This window comes from Cololabis saira, unplaced genomic scaffold (genome assembly GCF_033807715.1).
Source record: "Cololabis saira isolate AMF1-May2022 unplaced genomic scaffold, fColSai1.1 scf032, whole genome shotgun sequence".
NCBI classification, from domain to species: domain Eukaryota; kingdom Metazoa; phylum Chordata; class Actinopteri; order Beloniformes; family Belonidae; genus Cololabis; species Cololabis saira.
The window spans coordinates 119,639-142,500 of record NW_026906196.1 but is presented as its reverse complement, the minus strand read 5'-3'; the positions used below and the strand labels follow the sequence as shown (position 1 = coordinate 142,500).

The following is a 22,862-nucleotide window of genomic DNA, read 5'->3' as shown; positions in this document are numbered from 1 at the left end:
AAAGTTGGACATTTGAAAGATTAGGTAAATGAGGAATGACTGGCTTTTAATCAGTTGTGGAACTGCAACGAAATTCATTTCTGCATAAGACCCAATGCGAGAAAGAGATGGTCGACCTTCCTGTGCCGAGCACCAAGAAGAGGATTAGAGGGGTTTTCCAAGTCCAAATAATGTTATTGCAGTAATACATGTTTCCGCCCAGTTTCGAACAGGGGACCTTTCGCGTGTTAGGCGAACGTGATAACCACTACACTACGGAAACTTGCATGCTTTGAAAATGGCGGGCGTAACGAAAAAAAAATCCTATCTTCAAATCATTCATGTTAGAAATAAATGTGTGATTTCATATAAGTTGTCCTGGTGCGGTAAAATTAAAAATCATCCATCGGTATTACCATGCTGGGTAGAAAATACAAAATGTACCACAAGGCAAGCCAACTGATTACTTTTGAAAGACAGTACTGGATATCATTAATAACTGCAAATTAGGCAGTCGTCTTGCACATTCAAACATTACTCGTTGTTGGCAGGATTCGAACCTGCGCGGGGTATCCCCAATGGATTTCTAGTCCATCGCCTTAACCACTCGGCCACAACAACCTGTCAGCTGTGTGTATGTGTGTGTGTGTGTGTGTGTGTGTGTGTGTGTGTGTGTGTGTGTGTGTGTGAATCTTCAGAAATAGACAATTTAGAGTCTTTATTTTAAAATGGTTGGTTTTACTTTATTTTAAAATGGTTGGTTTTACTTTATTAGGTTGAGACATATTTTCATCCTCATTTTGATTAAATGCATTTTTATCAACAGTCAGTGCAGTATGTTCATAGATCATACATCCACTTTCTTGTTTCCAAAAAGCTCTGGATAGATTTCAGTTAATCTCTCACATCTCATGTATGAGAGGATCTCTTAAGTAGCAGAGGATGGTTTCCATCCATCGACCTCTGGGTTATGGGCCCAGCATGCTTCCGCTGCGCCACTCTGCTGTATAACCAGGATGTGACTCCGCCACACAGTGGGGGGGAGGGGGGTAGGGGACTTAAAAGCGGGTCCCCTGGTTCGGACGGTGAGCCGGGTCTCTGGGTGGCTCCAGGTGAGCCGGGTTGTTGAGGTTGTTGAGTTGTTTTTGGGGTCTGGTGGTGGAAGCTCCTGAGGTGGGGTGGTGATGCTGCTGGGGTCTGGTGGTGCAGCTAGTGGGGTCTGGTGGTGGAAGCTCCTGGGGTCTGGTGATGGAAGCTCCTGGGGTCAGGTGATGGAAGCTCCTTGGGTCTGGTGATGGAAATTCCTGGGGTCTGGTGGTGGAAGCTCCTGGGGTCTGGTGGTGATGCTGCTGGGGTCTGGTGGTGATGCTGCTGGGGTCTGGTGGTGGAGCTAGTGGTGTCTGGTGGTGGAAGCTCCTGAGGTGTGGTGGTGATGCTGCTGTCGTCTGGTGGTGGAGCTAGTGGTGTCTGGTGGTGGAAGCTCCTGGGGTCAAAGTCCAGAGTGCTAACCATTACACCATGGAACCCTGTTCAGCTTTTATTGTGTTTTTATTGTGGTCCTGAAACCAGAACATGAGTAAAAAACAATATGCGCTTGAGCATCTGACAGAGTGCTGTCCATGGTGCTAGGAGCGTCTGGGTGTTTATGGTACCAGGGCCCTGGTCCTCCAGGCCCAAGGGCTGGCTATTTCACTCCAGTGGCCGGTCGGTGGGGGGCTTAAAAGCGGGTCCCCGGGTTCGGACGGTGAGCCGGGTCTTTGGGTGGCTCCAGGTGAGCCGGGTTTTTGAGGTTGTTGAGTTGTTGTTAGGGTTTGGTGGTGGAAGCTCCTGAGGTGTGGTGGTGATGCTGCTGGGGTCTGGTGGTGCAGCTAGAGGGGTCTGGTGGTGGAAGCTCCTGGGGTCTGGTGATGGAAGCTCCTGGGGTGTGGTGGTGGAAGCTCCTGGGTTCTGGTGGTGATGCTGCTGGGGTCTGGTGGTGCAGCTAGTGGGGTCTGGTGGTGGAAGCTCCTGGGGTCTGGTGATGGAAGCTCATGGGGTCAGGTGATGGAAGCTCCTTGGGTCTGGTGATGGAAATTCCTGGGGTCTGGTGGTGGAAGCTCCTGGGGTCTGGTGGTGATGCTGCTGGGGTCTGGTGGTGATGCTGCTGGGGTCTGGTGGTGGAGCTAGTGGTGTCTGGTGGTGGAAGCTCCTGAGGTGTGGTGGTGATGCTGCTGTCGTCTGGTGGTGGAGCTAGTGGTGTCTGGTGGTGGAAGCTCCTGGGGTCAAAGTCCAGAGTGCTAACCATTACACCATGGAACCCTGTTCAGCTTTTATTGTGTTTTTATTGTGGTCCTGAAACCAGAACATGAGTAAAAAACAATATGCGCTTGAGCATCTGACAGAGTGCTGTCCATGGTGCTAGGAGCGTCTGGGTGTTTATGGTACCAGGGCCCTGGTCCTCCAGGCCCAAGGGCTGGCTCTTTCACTCCAGTGGCCGGTTGGTGGGGGGCTTAAAAGCGGGTCCCCGGGTTCGGACGGTGAGCCGGGTCTTTGGGTGGCTCCAGGTGAGCCGGGTTTTTGAGGTTGTTGAGTTGTTGTTAGGGTTTGGTGGTGGAAGCTCCTGAGGTGTGGTGGTGGAAGCTCCTGGGGTCTGGTGATGGAAGCTCCTGGGGTGTGGTGGTGGAAGCTCCTGGGTTCTGGTGGTGATGCTGCTGGGGTCTGGTGCTGATGCTGCTGGGGTCTGGTGGTGGAAGCTCCTGGGGTCTGGTGGTGGAAGCTCCTGAGGTCTGGTGGTGGAAGATCCTGGGGTCTGGTGGTGGAAGCTCCTGGGGTCTGGTGGTGGAAGCTCCTGGGGTCTGGTGGTGGAAGCTCCTGGGGTCTGGTGCTGATGCTGCTGGGGTCCGGTGGTGGAGCTAGTGGGGTCTGGTGTTGGAAGCTCCTGGGGTCTGGTGGTGGAGCTAGTAGGGTCTGGTGGTGGATGGGGTCTGGTGGTGATGCTGCTGGGGTCTGGTGGTGGAGCTAGTGGGGTCTTGTGGTGGATGGGGTCTGGTGGTAATGCTGCTGGGGTCTGGTGGTGGAGCTAGTAGGGTCTGGTGGTGGATGGGGTCTGGTGGTAATGCTGCTGGGGTCTGGTGGTGGAGCTAGTGGGGTCTGGTGGTGATGCTGCTGGGGTCTGGTGGAAGCTCCTGGGGTCTGGTGGTGGAAGCTCCTGAGGTCTGGTGGTGGAAGCTCCTGGGGTCTGGTGGTGGAAGCTCCTGGGGTCTGGTGGTGGAAGCTCCTGGGGTCTGGTGGTGGAAGCTCCTGGGGTCTGGTGCTGATGCTGCTGGGGTCCGGTGGTGGAGCTAGTGGGGTCTGGTGCTGATGCTGCTGGGGTCCGGTGGTGGAGCTAGTGGGGTCTGGTGTTGGAAGCTCCTGGGGTCTGGTGGTGGAGCTAGTAGGGTCTGGTGGTGGATGGGGTCTGGTGGTGATGCTGCTGGGGTCTGGTGGTGGAGCTAGTGGGGTCTTGTGGTGGATGGGGTCTGGTGGTAATGCTGCTGGGGTCTGGTGGTGGAGCTAGTAGGGTCTGGTGGTGGATGGGGTCTGGTGGTAATGCTGCTGGGGTCTGGTGGTGGAGCTAGTGGGGTCTGGTGGTGATGCTGCTGGGGTCTGGTGGAAGCTCCTGAGGTCTGGTGGTGGAAGCTCCTGGGGTCTGGTGGTGGAAGCTCCTGGGGTCTGGTGGTGATGCTGCTGGGGTATGGTGGTGGAGCTAGTGGGGTCTGGTGTTGGAAGCTCCTGGGGTCTGGTGGTGGAGCTAGTGGGGTCTGGTGTTAATGCTGCTGGGGTTTGGTGGTGGAGCTAGTGACTTACATGTTTTGAAAAAGGCGGGCATGACGAAAAGATCCTGTAAAAAATCTCTGTAATATGTTTCTTTTTTTCCTGTAAAGTTGGACATTTGAAAGATTAGGTAAATGAGGAATGACTGGCTTTTAATCAGTTGTGGAACTGCAACGAAATTCATTTCTGCATAAGACCCAATGCGAGAAAGAGATGGTCGACCTTCCTGTGCCGAGCACCAAGAAGAGGATTAGAGGGGTTTTCCAAGTCCAAATAATATTATTGCAGTAATACATGTTTCCGCCCAGTTTCGAACAGGGGACCTTTCGCGTGTTAGGCGAACGTGATAACCACTACACTACGGAAACTTGCATGCTTTGAAAATGGCGGGCGTAACGAAAAAAAAATCCTATCTTCAAATCATTCATGTTAGAAATAAATGTGTGATTTCATATAAGTTGTCCTGGTGCGGTAAAATTAAAAATCATCCATCGGTATTACCATGCTGGGTAGAAAATACAAAATGTACCACAAGGGAAGCCAACTGATTACTTTTGAAAGACAGTACTGGATATGATTAATAACTGCAAATTAGGCAGTCGTCTTGCACATTCAAACATTACTCGTTGTTGGCAGGATTCCAACCTGCGCGGGGAATCCCCAATGGATTTCTAGTCCATCGCCTTAACCACTCGGCCACAAAAACCTGTCAGCTGTGTGTATGTGTGTGTGTGTGTGTGTGTGTGTGTGTGTGTGTGTGTGTGTGTGTGTGTGTGAATCTTCAGAAATAGACAATTTAGAGTCTTTATTTTAAAATGGTTGGTTTTACTTTATTTTAAAATGGTTGGTTTTACTTTATTAGGTTGAGACATATTTTCATCCTCATTTTGATTAAATGCATTTTCATCAACAGTCAGTGCAGTATGTTCATAGATCATACATCCACTTTCTTGTTTCCAAAAAGCTCTGGATAGATTTCAGTTAATCTCTCACATCTCATGTATGAGAGGATCTCTTAAGTAGCAGAGGATGGTTTCGATCCATCGACCTCTGGGTTATGGGCCCAGCACGCTTCCGCTGCGCCACTCTGCTGTATAACCAGGATGTGACTCCGCCACACAGTGATGGGGAGGGGGGTAGGGGACTTAAAAGCGGGTCCCCGGGTTCGGACGGTGAGCCGGGTCTTTGGGTGGCTCCAGGTGAGCCGGGTTTTTGAGGTTGTTGAGTTGTTGTTAGGGTTTGGTGGTGGAAGCTCCTGAGGTGTGGTGGTGGAAGCTCCTGGGGTCTGGTGATGGAAGCTCCTGGGGTGTGGTGGTGGAAGCTCCTGGGTTCTGGTGGTGATGCTGCTGGGGTCTGGTGCTGATGCTGCTGGGGTCTGGTGGTGGAAGCTCCTGGGGTCTGGTGGTGGAAGCTCCTGAGGTCTGGTGGTGGAAGATCCTGGGGTCTGGTGGTGGAAGCTCCTGGGGTCTGGTGGTGGAAGCTCCTGGGGTCTGGTGGTGGAAGCTCCTGGGGTCTGGTGCTGATGCTGCTGGGGTCCGGTGGTGGAGCTAGTGGGGTCTGGTGTTGGAAGCTCCTGGGGTCTGGTGGTGGAGCTAGTAGGGTCTGGTGGTGGATGGGGTCTGGTGGTGATGCTGCTGGGGTCTGGTGGTGGAGCTAGTGGGGTCTTGTGGTGGATGGGGTCTGGTGGTAATGCTGCTGGGGTCTGGTGGTGGAGCTAGTAGGGTCTGGTGGTGGATGGGGTCTGGTGGTAATGCTGCTGGGGTCTGGTGGTGGAGCTAGTGGGGTCTGGTGGTGATGCTGCTGGGGTCTGGTGGAAGCTCCTGGGGTCTGGTGGTGGAAGCTCCTGAGGTCTGGTGGTGGAAGCTCCTGGGGTCTGGTGGTGGAAGCTCCTGGGGTCTGGTGGTGGAAGCTCCTGGGGTCTGGTGGTGGAAGCTCCTGGGGTCTGGTGCTGATGCTGCTGGGGTCCGGTGGTGGAGCTAGTGGGGTCTGGTGCTGATGCTGCTGGGGTCCGGTGGTGGAGCTAGTGGGGTCTGGTGTTGGAAGCTCCTGGGGTCTGGTGGTGGAGCTAGTAGGGTCTGGTGGTGGATGGGGTCTGGTGGTGATGCTGCTGGGGTCTGGTGGTGGAGCTAGTGGGGTCTTGTGGTGGATGGGGTCTGGTGGTAATGCTGCTGGGGTCTGGTGGTGGAGCTAGTAGGGTCTGGTGGTGGATGGGGTCTGGTGGTAATGCTGCTGGGGTCTGGTGGTGGAGCTAGTGGGGTCTGGTGGTGATGCTGCTGGGGTCTGGTGGAAGCTCCTGAGGTCTGGTGGTGGAAGCTCCTGGGGTCTGGTGGTGGAAGCTCCTGGGGTCTGGTGGTGATGCTGCTGGGGTATGGTGGTGGAGCTAGTGGGGTCTGGTGTTGGAAGCTCCTGGGGTCTGGTGGTGGAGCTAGTGGGGTCTGGTGTTAATGCTGCTGGGGTTTGGTGGTGGAGCTAGTGACTTACATGTTTTGAAAAAGGCGGGCATGACGAAAAGATCCTGTAAAAAATCTCTGTAATATGTTTCTTTTTTTCCTGTAAAGTTGGACATTTGAAAGATTAGGTAAATGAGGAATGACTGGCTTTTAATCAGTTGTGGAACTGCAACGAAATTCATTTCTGCATAAGACCCAATGCGAGAAAGAGATGGTCGACCTTCCTGTGCCGAGCACCAAGAAGAGGATTAGAGGGGTTTTCCAAGTCCAAATAATATTATTGCAGTAATACATGTTTCCGCCCAGTTTCGAACAGGGGACCTTTCGCGTGTTAGGCGAACGTGATAACGACTACAATACGGAAACTTGCATGCTTTGAAAATGGCGGGCGTAACGAAAAAAAAATCCTATCTTCAAATCATTCATGTTAGAAATAAATGTGTGATTTCATATAAGTTGTCCTGGTGCGGTAAAATTAAAAATCATCCATCGGTATTACCATGCTGGGTAGAAAATACAAAATGTACCACAAGGGAAGCCAACTGATTACTTTTGAAAGACAGTACTGGATATGATTAATAACTGCAAATTAGGCAGTCGTCTTGCACATTCAAACATTACTCGTTGTTGGCAGGATTCCAACCTGCGCGGGGAATCCCCAATGGATTTCTAGTCCATCGCCTTAACCACTCGGCCACAAAAACCTGTCAGCTGTGTGTATGTGTGTGTGTGTGTGTGTGTGTGTGTGTGTGTGTGTGTGTGTGTGTGTGTGTGTGTGTGTGTGTGTGTGTGTGTGAATCTTCAGAAATAGACAATTTAGAGTCTTTATTTTAAAATGGTTGGTTTTACTTTATTTTAAAATGGTTGGTTTTACTTTATTAGGTTGAGACATATTTTCATCCTCATTTTGATTAAATGCATTTTCATCAACAGTCAGTGCAGTATGTTCATAGATCATACATCCACTTTCTTGTTTCCAAAAAGCTCTGGATAGATTTCAGTTAATCTCTCACATCTCATGTATGAGAGGATCTCTTAAGTAGCAGAGGATGGTTTCGATCCATCGACCTCTGGGTTATGGGCCCAGCACGCTTCCGCTGCGCCACTCTGCTGTATAACCAGGATGTGACTCCGCCACACAGTGGGGGGGAGGGGGGTAGGGACTTAAAAGCGGGTCCCCTGGTTCGGACGGTGAGCCGGGTCTCTGGGTGGCTCCAGGTGAGCCGGGTTGTTGAGGTTGTTGAGGTTGTTGAGTTGTTGTTGGGGTCTGGTGGTGGAAGCTCCTGAGGTGTGGTGGTGATGCTGCTGGGGTCTGGTGGTGCAGCTAGTGGGATCTGGTGGTGGAAGCTCCTGGGGTCTGGTGATGGAAGCTCCTGGGGTCAGGTGATGGAAGCTCCTTGGGTCTGGTGATGGAAATTCCTGGGGTCTGGTGGTGGAAGCTCCTGGGGTCTGGTGGTGATGCTGCTGGGGTCTGGTGGAGGAGCTAGTGGTGTCTGGTGGTGGAAGCTCCTGCGGTGTGGTGGTGATGCTGCTGTCGTCTGGTGGTGGAGCTAGTGGTGTCTGGTGGTGGAAGCTCCTGGGGTCAAAGTCCAGAGTGCTAACCATTACACCATGGAACCCTGTTCAGCTTTTATTGTGTTTTTATTGTGGTCCTGAAACCAGAACATGAGTAAAAAACAATATGCGCTTGAGCATCTGACAGAGTGCTGTCCATGGTGCTAGGAGCGTCTGGGTGTTTATGGTACCAGGGCCCTGGTCCTCCAGGCCCAAGGGCTGGCTCTTTCACTCCAGTGGCCGGTCGGTGGGGGGCTTAAAAGCGGGTCCCCGGGTTCGGACGGTGAGCCGGGTCTTTGGGTGGCTCCAGGTGAGCCGGGTTTTTGAGGTTGTTGAGTTGTTGTTAGGGTTTGGTGGTGGAAGCTCCTGAGGTGTGGTGGTGATGCTGCTGGGGTCTGGTGGTGCAGCTAGAGGGGTCTGGTGGTGGAAGCTCCTGGGGTCTGGTGATGGAAGCTCCTGGGGTGTGGTGGTGGAAGCTCCTGGGTTCTGGTGGTGATGCTGCTGGGGTCTGGTGCTGATGCTGCTGGGGTCTGGTGGTGGAAGCTCCTGGGGTCTGGTGGTGGAAGCTCCTGAGGTCTGGTGGTGGAAGCTCCTGGGGTCTGGTGGTGGAAGCTCCTGGGGTCTGGTGGTGGAAGCTCCTGGGGTCTGGTGGTGGAAGCTCCTGGGGTCTGGTGCTGATGCTGCTGGGGTCCGGTGGTGGAGCTAGTGGGGTCTGGTGCTGATGCTGCTGGGGTCCGGTGGTGGAGCTAGTGGGGTCTGGTGTTGGAAGCTCCTGGGGTCTGGTGGTGGAGCTAGTAGGGTCTGGTGGTGGATGGGGTCTGGTGGTGATGCTGCTGGGGTCTGGTGGTGGAGCTAGTGGGGTCTTGTGGTGGATGGGGTCTGGTGGTAATGCTGCTGGGGTCTGGTGGTGGAGCTAGTAGGGTCTGGTGGTGGATGGGGTCTGGTGGTAATGCTGCTGGGGTCTGGTGGTGGAGCTAGTGGGGTCTGGTGGTGATGCTGCTGGGGTCTGGTGGAAGCTCCTGAGGTCTGGTGGTGGAAGCTCCTGGGGTCTGGTGGTGGAAGCTCCTGGGGTCTGGTGGTGATGCTGCTGGGGTATGGTGGTGGAGCTAGTGGGGTCTGGTGTTGGAAGCTCCTGGGGTCTGGTGGTGGAGCTAGTGGGGTCTGGTGTTAATGCTGCTGGGGTTTGGTGGTGGAGCTAGTGACTTACATGTTTTGAAAAAGGCGGGCATGACGAAAAGATCCTGTAAAAAATCTCTGTAATATGTTTCTTTTTTTCCTGTAAAGTTGGACATTTGAAAGATTAGGTAAATGAGGAATGACTGGCTTTTAATCAGTTGTGGAACTGCAACGAAATTCATTTCTGCATAAGACCCAATGCGAGAAAGAGATGGTCGACCTTCCTGTGCCGAGCACCAAGAAGAGGATTAGAGGGGTTTTCCAAGTCCAAATAATATTATTGCAGTAATACATGTTTCCGCCCAGTTTCGAACAGGGGACCTTTCGCGTGTTAGGCGAACGTGATAACCACTACACTACGGAAACTTGCATGCTTTGAAAATGGCGGGCGTAACGAAAAAAAAATCCTATCTTCAAATCATTCATGTTAGAAATAAATGTGTGATTTCATATAAGTTGTCCTGGTGCGGTAAAATTAAAAATCATCCATCGGTATTACCATGCTGGGTAGAAAATACAAAATGTACCACAAGGGAAGCCAACTGATTACTTTTGAAAGACAGTACTGGATATGATTAATAACTGCAAATTAGGCAGTCGTCTTGCACATTCAAACATTACTCATTGTTGGCAGGATTCCAACCTGCGCGGGGAATCCCCAATGGATTTCTAGTCCATCGCCTTAACCACTCGGCCACAACAACCTGTCAGCTGTGTGTATGTGTGTGTGTGTGTGTGTGTGTGTGTGTGTGAATCTTCAGAAATAGACAATTTAGAGTCTTTATTTTAAAATGGTTGGTTTTACTTCATTTTAAAATGGTTGGTTTTACTTTATTAGGTTGAGACATATTTTCATCCTCATTTTGATTAAATGCATTTTCATCAACAGTCAGTGCAGTATGTTCATAGATCATACATCCACTTTCTTGTTTCCAAAAAGCTCTGGATAGATTTCAGTTAATCTCTCACATCTCATGTATGAGAGGATCTCTTAAGTAGCAGAGGATGGTTTCGATCCATCGACCTCTGGGTTATGGGCCCAGCACGCTTCCGCTGCGCCACTCTGCTGTATAACCAGGATGTGACTCCGCCACACAGTGGGGGGGAGGGGGGGAGGGGACTTAAAAGCGGGTCCCCTGGTTCGGACGGTGAGCCGGGTCTCTGGGTGGCTCCAGGTGAGCCGGGTTGTTGAGGTTGTTGAGTTGTTGTCAGGGTCTGGTGGTGGAAGCTCCTGAGGTGTGGTGGTGATGCTGCTGGGGTCTGATGGTGCAGCTAGTGGGGTCTGGTGGTGGAAGCTCCTGGGGTCTGGTGATGGAAGCTCCTGGGGTCAGGTGATGGAAGCTCCTTGGGTCTGGTGATGGAAATTCCTGGGGTCTGGTGGTGGAAGCTCCTGGGGTCTGGTGGTGATGCTGCTGGGGTCTGGTGGTGATGCTGCTGGGGTCTGGTGGTGGAGCTAGTGGTGTCTGGTGGTGGAAGCTCCTGAGGTGTGGTGGTGATGCTGCTGTCGTCTGGTGGTGGAGCTAGTGGTGTCTGGTGGTGGAAGCTCCTGGGGTCAAAGTCCAGAGTGCTAACCATTACACCATGGAACCCTGTTCAGCTTTTATTGTGTTTTTATTGTGGTCCTGAAACCAGAACATGAGTAAAAAACAATATGCACTTGAGCATCTGACAGAGTGCTGTCCATGGTGCTAGGAGCGTCTGGGTGTTTATGGTACCAGGGCCCTGGTCCTCCAGGCCCAAGGGCTGGCTCTTTCACTCCAGTGGCCGGTCGGTGGGGGGCTTAAAAGCGGGTCCCCGGGTTCGGATGGTGAGCCGGGTCTTTGGGTGGCTCCAGGTGAGCCGGGTTTTTGAGGTTGTTGAGTTGTTGTTAGGGTTTGGTGGTGGAAGCTCCTGAGGTGTGGTGGTGATGCTGCTGGGGTCTGGTGGTGCAGCTAGAGGGGTCTGGTGGTGGAAGCTCCTGGGGTCTGGTGATGGAAGCTCCTGGGGTGTGGTGGTGGAAGCTCCTGGGTTCTGGTGGTGATGCTGCTGGGGTCTGGTGGTGCAGCTAGTGGGGTCTGGTGGTGGAAGCTCCTGGGGTCTGGTGATGGAAGCTCATGGGGTCAGGTGATGGAAGCTCCTTGGGTCTGGTGATGGAAATTCCTGGGGTCTGGTGGTGGAAGCTCCTGGGGTCTGGTGGTGGAAGCTCCTGAGGTCTGGTGGTGGAAGATCCTGGGGTCTGGTGGTGGAAGCTCCTGGGGTCTGGTGGTGGAAGCTCCTGGGGTCTGGTGGTGGAAGCTCCTGGGGTCTGGTGCTGATGCTGCTGGGGTCCGGTGGTGGAGCTAGTGGGGTCTGGTGTTGGAAGCTCCTGGGGTCTGGTGGTGGAGCTAGTAGGGTCTGGTGGTGGATGGGGTCTGGTGGTGATGCTGCTGGGGTCTGGTGGTGGAGCTAGTGGGGTCTTGTGGTGGATGGGGTCTGGTGGTAATGCTGCTGGGGTCTGGTGGTGGAGCTAGTAGGGTCTGGTGGTGGATGGGGTCTGGTGGTAATGCTGCTGGGGTCTGGTGGTGGAGCTAGTGGGGTCTGGTGGTGATGCTGCTGGGGTCTGGTGGAAGCTCCTGGGGTCTGGTGGTGGAAGCTCCTGAGGTCTGGTGGTGGAAGCTCCTGGGGTCTGGTGGTGGAAGCTCCTGGGGTCTGGTGGTGGAAGCTCCTGGGGTCTGGTGGTGGAAGCTCCTGGGGTCTGGTGCTGATGCTGCTGGGGTCCGGTGGTGGAGCTAGTGGGGTCTGGTGCTGATGCTGCTGGGGTCCGGTGGTGGAGCTAGTGGGGTCTGGTGTTGGAAGCTCCTGGGGTCTGGTGGTGGAGCTAGTAGGGTCTGGTGGTGGATGGGGTCTGGTGGTGATGCTGCTGGGGTCTGGTGGTGGAGCTAGTGGGGTCTTGTGGTGGATGGGGTCTGGTGGTAATGCTGCTGGGGTCTGGTGGTGGAGCTAGTAGGGTCTGGTGGTGGATGGGGTCTGGTGGTGATGCTGCTGGGGTCTGGTGGTGGAGCTAGTGGGGTCTGGTGGTGATGCTGCTGGGGTCTGGTGGAAGCTCCTGAGGTCTGGTGGTGGAAGCTCCTGGGGTCTGGTGGTGGAAGCTCCTGGGGTCTGGTGGTGATGCTGCTGGGGTATGGTGGTGGAGCTAGTGGGGCCTGGTGTTGGAAGCTCCTGGGGTCTGGTGGTGGAGCTAGTGGGGTCTGGTGTTAATGCTGCTGGGGTTTGGTGGTGGAGCTAGTGACTTACATGTTTTGAAAAAGGCGGGCATGACGAAAAGATCCTGTAAAAAATCTCTGTAATATGTTTCTTTTTTTCCTGTAAAGTTGGACATTTGAAAGATTAGGTAAATGAGGAATGACTGGCTTTTAATCAGTTGTGGAACTGCAACGAAATTCATTTCTGCATAAGACCCAATGCGAGAAAGAGATGGTCGACCTTCCTGTGCCGAGCACCAAGAAGAGGATTAGAGGGGTTTTCCAAGTCCAAATAATATTATTGCAGTAATACATGTTTCCGCCCAGTTTCGAACAGGGGACCTTTCGCGTGTTAGGCGAACGTGATAACCACTACACTACGGAAACTTGCATGCTTTGAAAATGGCGGGCGTAACGAAAAAAAAATCCTATCTTCAAATCATTCATGTTAGAAATAAATGTGTGATTTCATATAATAATAAATAATAATGCATTTAACTTGTAACGCACTTTCCATTCAATGAATCTCAAAGTGCTACACTTAGACCATTATTCATTCATACACATCCTCACTGGTGGTGGTAGCTACATTTGTAGCCACAGCTGCCCTGGGGCAGACTGACAGAAGCGTGGCTGCCATTCCGCGCCAAACGGCCCCTCCGACCACCACCAACATTCATATACATTCATACACATTCACACGGGGCAAGCAGGGTAAGGTGTCTTGCCCAAGGACACTACGACAGTAACTGGGATGGAGCGGGATTCGAACCGCTGACCTTCGGATCATTGGACGACCCGCTCTACCACCTGAGCTACTGCCGCCCCTATATAAGTTGTCCTGGTGCGGTAAAATTAAAAATCATCCATCGGTATTACCATGCTGGGTAGAAAATACAAAATGTACCACAAGGGAAGCCAACTGATTACTTTTGAAAGACAGTACTGGATATGATTAATAACTGCAAATTAGGCAGTCGTCTTGCACATTCAAACATTACTCGTTGTTGGCAGGATTCCAACCTGCGCGGGGAATCCCCAATGGATTTCTAGTCCATCGCCTTAACCACTCGGCCACAACAACCTGTCAGCTGTGTGTATGTGTGTGTGTGTGTGTGTGTGTGTGTGTGTGTGTGTGTGTGTGAATCTTCAGAAATAGACAATTTAGAGTCTTTATTTTAAAATGGTTGGTTTTACTTTATTTTAAAATGGTTGGTTTTACTTTATTAGGTTGAGACATATTTTCATCCTCATTTTGATTAAATGCATTTTCATCAACAGTCAGTGCAGTATGTTCATAGATCATACATCCACTTTCTTGTTTCCAAAAAGCTCTGGATAGATTTCAGTTAATCTCTCACATCTCATGTATGAGAGGATCTCTTAAGTAGCAGAGGATGGTTTCGATCCATCGACCTCTGGGTTATGGGCCCAGCACGCTTCCGCTGCGCCACTCTGCTGTATAGCCAGGATGTGACTCCGCCACACAGTGGGGGGGAGGGGGGTAGGGACTTAAAAGCGGGTCCCCTGGTTCGGACGGTGAGCCGGGTCTCGGGGTGGCTCCAGGTGAGCCGGGTTGTTGAGGTTGTTGAGGTTGTTGAGGTTGTTGAGTTGTTGTTGGGGTCTGGTGGTGGAAGCTCCTGAGGTGTGGTGGTGATGCTGCTGGGGTCTGGTGGTGCAGCTAGTGGGGTCTGGTGGTGGAAGCTCCTGGGGTCTGGTGATGGAAGCTCCTGGGGTCAGGTGATGGAAGCTCCTTGGGTCTGGTGATGGAAATTCCTGGGGTCTGGTGGTGGAAGCTCCTGGGGTCTGGTGGTGATGCTGCTGGGGTCTGGTGGAGGAGCTAGTGGTGTCTGGTGGTGGAAGCTCCTGCGGTGTGGTGGTGATGCTGCTGTCGTCTGGTGGTGGAGCTAGTGGTGTCTGGTGGTGGAAGCTCCTGGGGTCAAAGTCCAGAGTGCTAACCATTACACCATGGAACCCTGTTCAGCTTTTATTGTGTTTTTATTGTGGTCCTGAAACCAGAACATGAGTAAAAAACAATATGCGCTTGGGCATCTGACAGAGTGCTGTCCATGGTGCTAGGAGCGTCTGGGTGTTTATGGTACCAGGGCCCTGGTCCTCCAGGCCCAAGGGCTGGCTCTTTCACTCCAGTGGCCGGTCGGTGGGGGGCTTAAAAGCGGGTCCCCGGGTTCGGACGGTGAGCCGGGTCTTTGGGTGGCTCCAGGTGAGCCGGGTTTTTGAGGTTGTTGAGTTGTTGTTAGGGTTTGGTGGTGGAAGCTCCTGAGGTGTGGTGGTGATGCTGCTGGGGTCTGGTGGTGCAGCTAGAGGGGTCTGGTGGTGGAAGCTCCTGGGGTCTGGTGATGGAAGCTCCTGGGGTGTGGTGGTGGAAGCTCCTGGGTTCTGGTGGTGATGCTGCTGGGGTCTGGTGCTGATGCTGCTGGGGTCTGGTGGTGGAAGCTCCTGGGGTCTGGTGGTGGAAGCTCCTGAGGTCTGGTGGTGGAAGCTCCTGGGGTCTGGTGGTGGAAGCTCCTGGGGTCTGGTGGTGGAAGCTCCTGGGGTCTGGTGGTGGAAGCTCCTGGGGTCTGGTGCTGATGCTGCTGGGGTCCGGTGGTGGAGCTAGTGGGGTCTGGTGCTGATGCTGCTGGGGTCCGGTGGTGGAGCTAGTGGGGTCTGGTGTTGGAAGCTCCTGGGGTCTGGTGGTGGAGCTAGTAGGGTCTGGTGGTGGATGGGGTCTGGTGGTGATGCTGCTGGGGTCTGGTGGTGGAGCTAGTGGGGTCTTGTGGTGGATGGGGTCTGGTGGTAATGCTGCTGGGGTCTGGTGGTGGAGCTAGTAGGGTCTGGTGGTGGATGGGGTCTGGTGGTAATGCTGCTGGGGTCTGGTGGTGGAGCTAGTGGGGTCTGGTGGTGATGCTGCTGGGGTCTGGTGGAAGCTCCTGAGGTCTGGTGGTGGAAGCTCCTGGGGTCTGGTGGTGGAAGCTCCTGGGGTCTGGTGGTGATGCTGCTGGGGTATGGTGGTGGAGCTAGTGGGGTCTGGTGTTGGAAGCTCCTGGGGTCTGGTGGTGGAGCTAGTGGGGTCTGGTGTTAATGCTGCTGGGGTTTGGTGGTGGAGCTAGTGACTTACATGTTTTGAAAAAGGCGGGCATGACGAAAAGATCCTGTAAAAAATCTCTGTAATATGTTTCTTTTTTTCCTGTAAAGTTGGACATTTGAAAGATTAGGTAAATGAGGAATGACTGGCTTTTAATCAGTTGTGGAACTGCAACGAAATTCATTTCTGCATAAGACCCAATGCGAGAAAGAGATGGTCGACCTTCCTGTGCCGAGCACCAAGAAGAGGATTAGAGGGGTTTTCCAAGTCCAAATAATATTATTGCAGTAATACATGTTTCCGCCCAGTTTCGAACAGGGGACCTTTCGCGTGTTAGGCGAACGTGATAACCACTACACTACGGAAACTTGCATGCTTTGAAAATGGCGGGCGTAACGAAAAAAAAATCCTATCTTCAAATCATTCATGTTAGAAATAAATGTGCTATTTCATATAAGTTGTCCTGGTGCGGTAAAATTAAAAATCATCCATCGGTATTACCATGCTGGGTAGAAAATACAAAATGTACCACAAGGGAAGCCAACTGATTACTTTTGAAAGACAGTACTGGATATGATTAATAACTGCAAATTAGGCAGTCGTCTTGCACATTCAAACATTACTCATTGTTGGCAGGATTCCAACCTGCGCGGGGAATCCCCAATGGATTTCTAGTCCATCGCCTTAACCACTCGGCCACAACAACCTGTCAGCTGTGTGTATGTGTGTGTGTGTGTGTGTGTGTGTGTGTGAATCTTCAGAAATAGACAATTTAGAGTCTTTATTTTAAAATGGTTGGTTTTACTTCATTTTAAAATGGTTGGTTTTACTTTATTAGGTTGAGACATATTTTCATCCTCATTTTGATTAAATGCATTTTCATCAACAGTCAGTGCAGTATGTTCATAGATCATACATCCACTTTCTTGTTTCCAAAAAGCTCTGGATAGATTTCAGTTAATCTCTCACATCTCATGTATGAGAGGATCTCTTAAGTAGCAGAGGATGGTTTCGATCCATCGACCTCTGGGTTATGGGCCCAGCACGCTTCCGCTGCGCCACTCTGCTGTATAACCAGGATGTGACTCCGCCACACAGTGGGGGGGAGGGGGGGAGGGGACTTAAAAGCGGGTCCCCTGGTTCGGACGGTGAGCCGGGTCTCTGGGTGGCTCCAGGTGAGCCGGGTTGTTGAGGTTGTTGAGTTGTTGTCAGGGTCTGGTGGTGGAAGCTCCTGAGGTGTGGTGGTGATGCTGCTGGGGTCTGATGGTGCAGCTAGTGGGGTCTGGTGGTGGAAGCTCCTGGGGTCTGGTGATGGAAGCTCCTGGGGTCAGGTGATGGAAGCTCCTTGGGTCTGGTGATGGAAATTCCTGGGGTCTGGTGGTGGAAGCTCCTGGGGTCTGGTGGTGATGCTGCTGGGGTCTGGTGGTGATGCTGCTGGGGTCTGGTGGTGGAGCTAGTGGTGTCTGGTGGTGGAAGCTCCTGAGGTGTGGTGGTGATGCTGCTGTCGTCTGGTGGTGGAGCTAGTGGGGTCTGGTGGTGATGCTGCTGGGGTCTGGTGGTGGAGCTAGTGGGGTCTGGTGGTGATGCTGCTGGGGTCTGGTGGAAGCTCCTGAGGTCTGGTGGTGGAAGCTCCTGGGGTCTGGTGGTGGAAGCTCCTGGGGTCTGGTGGTGATGCTGCTGGGGTATGGTGGTGGAGCTAGTGGGGTCTGGTGTTGGAAGCTCCTGGGGTCTGGTGGTGGAGCTAGTGGGGTCTGGTGTTAATGCTGCTGGGGTTTGGTGGTGGAGCTAGTGACTTACATGTTTTGAAAAAGGCGGGCATGACGAAAAGATCCTGTAAAAAATCTCTGTAATATGTTTCTTTTTTTCCTGTAAAGTTGGACATTTGAAAGATTAGGTAAATGAGGAATGACTGGCTTTTAATCAGTTGTGGAACTGCAACGAAATTCATTTCTGCATAAGACCCAATGCGAGAAAGAGATGGTCGACCTTCCTGTGCCGAGCACCAAGAAGAGGATTAGAGGGGTTTTCCAAGTCCAAATAATATTATTGCAGTAATACATGTTTCCGCCCAGTTTCGAACAGGGGACCTTTCGCGTGTTAGGCGAACGTGATAACCACTACATTACGGAAACTTGCATGCTTTGAAAATGGCGGGCGTAACGAAAAAAAAATCCTATCTTCAAATCATTCATGTTAGAAATAAATGTGTGATTTCATATAAGTTGTCCTGGTGCGGTAAAATTAAAAATCATCCATCGGTATTACCATGCTGGGTAGAAAATACAAAATGTACCACAAGGGAAGCCAACTGATTACTTTTGAAAGACAGTACTGGATATGATTAATAACTGCAAATTAGGCAGTCGTCTTGCACATTCAAACATTACTCATTGTTGGCAGGATTCCAACCTGCGCGGGGAATCCCCAATGGATTTCTAGTCCATCGCCTTAACCACTCGGCCACAACAACCTGTCAGCTGTGTGTATGTGTGTGTGTGTGTGTGTGTGTGTGTGTGTGAATCTTCAGAAATAGACAATTTAGAGTCTTTATTTTAAAATGGTTGGTTTTACTTCATTTTAAAATGGTTGGTTTTACTTTATTAGGTTGAGACATATTTTCATCCTCATTTTGATTAAATGCATTTTCATCAACAGTCAGTGCAGTATGTTCATAGATCATACATCCACTTTCTTGTTTCCAAAAAGCTCTGGATAGATTTCAGTTAATCTCTCACATCTCATGTATGAGAGGATCTCTTAAGTAGCAGAGGATGGTTTCGATCCATCGACCTCTGGGTTATGGGCCCAGCACGCTTCCGCTGCGCCACTCTGCTGTATAACCAGGATGTGACTCCGCCACACAGTGGGGGGGAGGGGGGGAGGGGACTTAAAAGCGGGTCCCCTGGTTCGGACGGTGAGCCGGGTCTCTGGGTGGCTCCAGGTGAGCCGGGTTGTTGAGGTTGTTGAGTTGTTGTCAGGGTCTGGTGGTGGAAGCTCCTGAGGTGTGGTGGTGATGCTGCTGGGGTCTGATGGTGCAGCTAGTGGGGTCTGGTGGTGGAAGCTCCTGGGGTCTGGTGATGGAAGCTCCTGGGGTCAGGTGATGGAAGCTCCTTGGGTCTGGTGATGGAAATTCCTGGGGTCTGGTGGTGGAAGCTCCTGGGGTCTGGTGGTGATGCTGCTGGGGTCTGGTGGTGATGCTGCTGGGGTCTGGTGGTGGAGCTAGTGGTGTCTGGTGGTGGAAGCTCCTGAGGTGTGGTGGTGATGCTGCTGTCGTCTGGTGGTGGAGCTAGTGGTGTCTGGTGGTGGAAGCTCCTGGGGTCAAAGTCCAGAGTGCTAACCATTACACCATGGAACCCTGTTCAGCTTTTATTGTGTTTTTATTGTGGTCCTGAAACCAGAACATGAGTAAAAAACAATATGCACTTGAGCATCTGACAGAGTGCTGTCCATGGTGCTAGGAGCGTCTGGGTGTTTATGGTACCAGGGCCCTGGTCCTCCAGGCCCAAGGGCTGGCTCTTTCACTCCAGTGGCCGGTCGGTGGGGGGCTTAAAAGCGGGTCCCCGGGTTCGGATGGTGAGCCGGGTCTTTGGGTGGCTCCAGGTGAGCCGGGTTTTTGAGGTTGTTGAGTTGTTGTTAGGGTTTGGTGGTGGAAGCTCCTGAGGTGTGGTGGTGATGCTCCTGGGGTCTGGTGGTGCAGCTAGAGGGGTCTGGTGGTGGAAGCTCCTGGGGTCTGGTGATGGAAGCTCCTGGGGTGTGGTGGTGGAAGCTCCTGGGTTCTGGTGGTGATGCTGCTGGGGTCTGGTGCTGATGCTGCTGGGGTCTGGTGGTGGAAGCTCCTGGGGTCTGGTGGTGGAAGCTCCTGAGGTCTGGTGGTGGAAGCTCCTGGGGTCTGGTGGTGGAAGCTCCTGGGGTCTGGTGGTGGAAGCTCCTGGGGTCTGGTGCTGATGCTGCTGGGGTCTGGTGGTGGAGCTAGTGGGGTCTGGTGTTGGAAGCTCCTGGGGTCTGGTGGTGGAGCTAGTAGGGTCTGGTGGTGGATGGGGTCTGGTGGTGATGCTGCTGGGGTCTGGTGGTGGAGCTAGTGGGGTCTTGTGGTGGATGGGGTCTGGTGGTAATGCTGCTGGGGTCTGGTGGTGGAGCTAGTAGGGTCTGGTGGTGGATGGGGTCTGGTGGTAATGCTGCTGGGGTCTGGTGGTGGAGCTAGTGGGGTCTGGTGGTGATGCTGCTGGGGTCTGGTGGAAGCTCCTGGGGTCTGGTGGTGGAAGCTCCTGAGGTCTGGTGGTGGAAGCTCCTGGGGTCTGGTGGTGGAAGCTCCTGGGGTCTGGTGGTGATGCTGCTGGGGTATGGTGGTGGAGCTAGTGGGGTCTGGTGTTGGAAGCTCCTGGGGTCTGGTGGTGGAGCTAGTGGGGTCTGGTGTTAATGCTGCTGGGGTTTGGTGGTGGAGCTAGTGACTTACATGTTTTGAAAAAGGCGGGCATGACGAAAAGATCCTGTAAAAAATCTCTGTAATATGTTTCTTTTTTTCCTGTAAAGTTGGACATTTGAAAGATTAGGTAAATGGGGAATGACTGGCTTTTAATCAGTTGTGGAACTGCAACGAAATTCATTTCTGCATAAGACCCAATGCGAGAAAGAGATGGTCGACCTTCCTGTGCCGAGCACCAAGAAGAGGATTAGAGGGGTTTTCCAAGTCCAAATAATATTATTGCAGTAATACATGTTTCCGCCCAGTTTCGAACAGGGGACCTTTCGCGTGTTAGGCGAACGTGATAACCACTACACTACGGAAACTTGCATGCTTTGAAAATGGCGGGCGTAACGAAAAAAAAATCCTATCTTCAAATCATTCATGTTAGAAATAAATGTGTGATTTCATATAAGTTGTCCTGGTGCGGTAAAATTAAAAATCATCCATCGGTATTACCATGCTGGGTAGAAAATACAAAATGTACCACAAGGGAAGCCAACTGATTACTTTTGAAAGACAGTACTGGATATGATTAATAACTGCAAATTAGGCTGTCGTCTTGCACATTCAAACATTACTCGTTGTTGGCAGGATTCGAACCTGCGCGGGGAATCCCCAATGGATTTCTAGTCCATCGCCTTAACCACTCGGCCACAACAACCTGTCAGCTGTGTGTATGTGTGTGTGTGTGTGTGTGTGTGTGTGTGTGTGTGTGTGTGTGAATCTTCAGAAATAGACAATTTAGAGTCTTTATTTTAAAATGGTTGGTTTTACTTTATTTTAAAATGGTTCGTTTTACTTTATTAGGTTGAGACATATTTTCATCCTCATTTTGATTAAATGCATTTTCATCAACAGTCAGTGCAGTATGTTCATAGATCATACATCCACTTTCTTGTTTCCAAAAAGCTCTGGATAGATTTCAGTTAATCTCTCACATCTCATGTATGAGAGGATCTCTTAAGTAGCAGAGGATGGTTTCGATCCATCGACCTCTGGGTTATGGGCCCAGCACGCTTCCGCTGCGCCACTCTGCTGTATAACCAGGATGTGACTCCGCCACACAGTGATGGGGAGGGGGGTAGGGGACTTAAAAGCGGGTCCCCGGGTTCGGACGGTGAGCCGGGTCTTTGGGTGGCTCCAGGTGAGCCGGGTTTTTGAGGTTGTTGAGTTGTTGTTAGGGTTTGGTGGTGGAAGCTCCTGAGGTGTGGTGGTGGAAGCTCCTGGGGTCTGGTGATGGAAGCTCCTGGGGTGTGGTGGTGGAAGCTCCTGGGTTCTGGTGGTGATGCTGCTGGGGTCTGGTGCTGATGCTGCTGGGGTCTGGTGGTGGAAGCTCCTGGGGTCTGGTGGTGGAAGCTCCTGAGGTCTGGTGGTGGAAGATCCTGGGGTCTGGTGGTGGAAGCTCCTGGGGTCTGGTGGTGGAAGCTCCTGGGGTCTGGTGGTGGAAGCTCCTGGGGTCTGGTGCTGATGCTGCTGGGGTCCGGTGGTGGAGCTAGTGGGGTCTGGTGTTGGAAGCTCCTGGGGTCTGGTGGTGGAGCTAGTAGGGTCTGGTGGTGGATGGGGTCTGGTGGTGATGCTGCTGGGGTCTGGTGGTGGAGCTAGTGGGGTCTTGTGGTGGATGGGGTCTGGTGGTAATGCTGCTGGGGTCTGGTGGTGGAGCTAGTAGGGTCTGGTGGTGGATGGGGTCTGGTGGTAATGCTGCTGGGGTCTGGTGGTGGAGCTAGTGGGGTCTGGTGGTGATGCTGCTGGGGTCTGGTGGAAGCTCCTGGGGTCTGGTGGTGGAAGCTCCTGAGGTCTGGTGGTGGAAGCTCCTGGGGTCTGGTGGTGGAAGCTCCTGGGGTCTGGTGGTGATGCTGCTGGGGTATGGTGGTGGAGCTAGTGGGGTCTGGTGTTGGAAGCTCCTGGGGTCTGGTGGTGGAGCTAGTGGGGTCTGGTGTTAATGCTGCTGGGGTTTGGTGGTGGAGCTAGTGACTTACATGTTTTGAAATAGGCGGGCATGACGAAAAGATCCTGTAAAAAATCTCTGTAATATGTTTCTTTTTTTCCTGTAAAGTTGGACATTTGAAAGATTAGGTAAATGAGGAATGACTGGCTTTTAATCAGTTGTGGAACTGCAACGAAATTCATTTCTGCATAAGACCCAATGCGAGAAAGAGATGGTCGACCTTCCTGTGCCGAGCACCAAGAAGAGGATTAGAGGGGTTTTCCAAGTCCAAATAATGTTATTGCAGTAATACATGTTTCCGCCCAGTTTCGAACAGGGGACCTTTCGCGTGTTAGGCGAACGTGATAACCACTACACTACGGAAACTTGCATGCTTTGAAAATGGCGGGCGTAACGAAAAAAAAATCCTATCTTCAAATCATTCATGTTAGAAATAAATGTGTGATTTCATATAAGTTGTCCTGGTGCGGTAAAATTAAAAATCATCCATCGGTATTACCATGCTGGGTAGAAAATACAAAATGTACCACAAGGCAAGCCAACTGATTACTTTTGAAAGACAGTACTGGATATGATTAATAACTGCAAATTAGGCAGTCGTCTTGCACATTCAAACATTACTCGTTGTTGGCAGGATTCGAACCTGCGCGGGGTATCCCCAATGGATTTCTAGTCCATCGCCTTAACCACTCGGCCACAACAACCTGTCAGCTGTGTGTATGTGTGTGTGTGTGTGTGTGTGTGTGTGTGTGTGTGTGTGTGTGTGTGTGTGTGTGTGTGTGTGTGTGTGTGTGTGTGTGTGTGTGTGTGTGTGTGTGTGTGTGTGTGTGTGTGTGAATCTTCAGAAATAGACAATTTAGAGTCTTTATTTTAAAATGGTTGGTTTTACTTTATTTTAAAATGGTTGGTTTTACTTTATTAGGTTGAGACATATTTTCATCCTCATTTTGATTAAATGCATTTTTATCAACAGTCAGTGCAGTATGTTCATAGATCATACATCCACTTTCTTGTTTCCAAAAAGCTCTGGATAGATTTCAGTTAATCTCTCACATCTCATGTATGAGAGGATCTCTTAAGTAGCAGAGGATGGTTTCCATCCATCGACCTCTGGGTTATGGGCCCAGCACGCTTCCGCTGCGCCACTCTGCTGTATAACCAGGATGTGACTCCGCCACACAGTGGGGGGGAGGGGGGTAGGGGACTTAAAAGCGGG

The 22,862-nt window shown here is 51.8% G+C and overlaps 10 non-coding genes across 10 annotated transcripts; all 10 read right to left on the bottom strand.

The window, feature by feature from the left end:
• Positions 1–189: 189 nt before the first annotated feature.
• On the bottom strand, positions 190–262 carry trnav-aac (transfer RNA valine (anticodon AAC)). Its single transcript has one exon. It is a non-coding gene; the product is annotated as a tRNA-Val (tRNA).
• Positions 263–518: 256 nt separating this feature from the next.
• trnas-aga (transfer RNA serine (anticodon AGA)) lies at positions 519–600 on the bottom strand. The gene has a single exon. It is a non-coding gene; the product is annotated as a tRNA-Ser (tRNA).
• Positions 601–4,066: 3,466 nt separating this feature from the next.
• trnav-aac (transfer RNA valine (anticodon AAC)) lies at positions 4,067–4,139 on the bottom strand. The gene has a single exon. It is a non-coding gene; the product is annotated as a tRNA-Val (tRNA).
• Positions 4,140–9,244: 5,105 nt separating this feature from the next.
• trnav-aac (transfer RNA valine (anticodon AAC)) lies at positions 9,245–9,317 on the bottom strand. Its single transcript has one exon. It is a non-coding gene; the product is annotated as a tRNA-Val (tRNA).
• Positions 9,318–12,465: 3,148 nt separating this feature from the next.
• Positions 12,466–12,538, bottom strand: trnav-aac (transfer RNA valine (anticodon AAC)). Its single transcript has one exon. It is a non-coding gene; the product is annotated as a tRNA-Val (tRNA).
• A 2,993-nt stretch (positions 12,539–15,531) lies between these two features.
• trnav-aac (transfer RNA valine (anticodon AAC)) lies at positions 15,532–15,604 on the bottom strand. Its single transcript has one exon. It is a non-coding gene; the product is annotated as a tRNA-Val (tRNA).
• A 4,347-nt stretch (positions 15,605–19,951) lies between these two features.
• On the bottom strand, positions 19,952–20,024 carry trnav-aac (transfer RNA valine (anticodon AAC)). Its single transcript has one exon. It is a non-coding gene; the product is annotated as a tRNA-Val (tRNA).
• A 256-nt stretch (positions 20,025–20,280) lies between these two features.
• trnas-aga (transfer RNA serine (anticodon AGA)) lies at positions 20,281–20,362 on the bottom strand. Its single transcript has one exon. It is a non-coding gene; the product is annotated as a tRNA-Ser (tRNA).
• A 1,577-nt stretch (positions 20,363–21,939) lies between these two features.
• Positions 21,940–22,012, bottom strand: trnav-aac (transfer RNA valine (anticodon AAC)). Its single transcript has one exon. It is a non-coding gene; the product is annotated as a tRNA-Val (tRNA).
• A 256-nt stretch (positions 22,013–22,268) lies between these two features.
• Positions 22,269–22,350, bottom strand: trnas-aga (transfer RNA serine (anticodon AGA)). The gene has a single exon. It is a non-coding gene; the product is annotated as a tRNA-Ser (tRNA).
• Between the last annotated feature and the right edge of the window lie 512 nt (positions 22,351–22,862).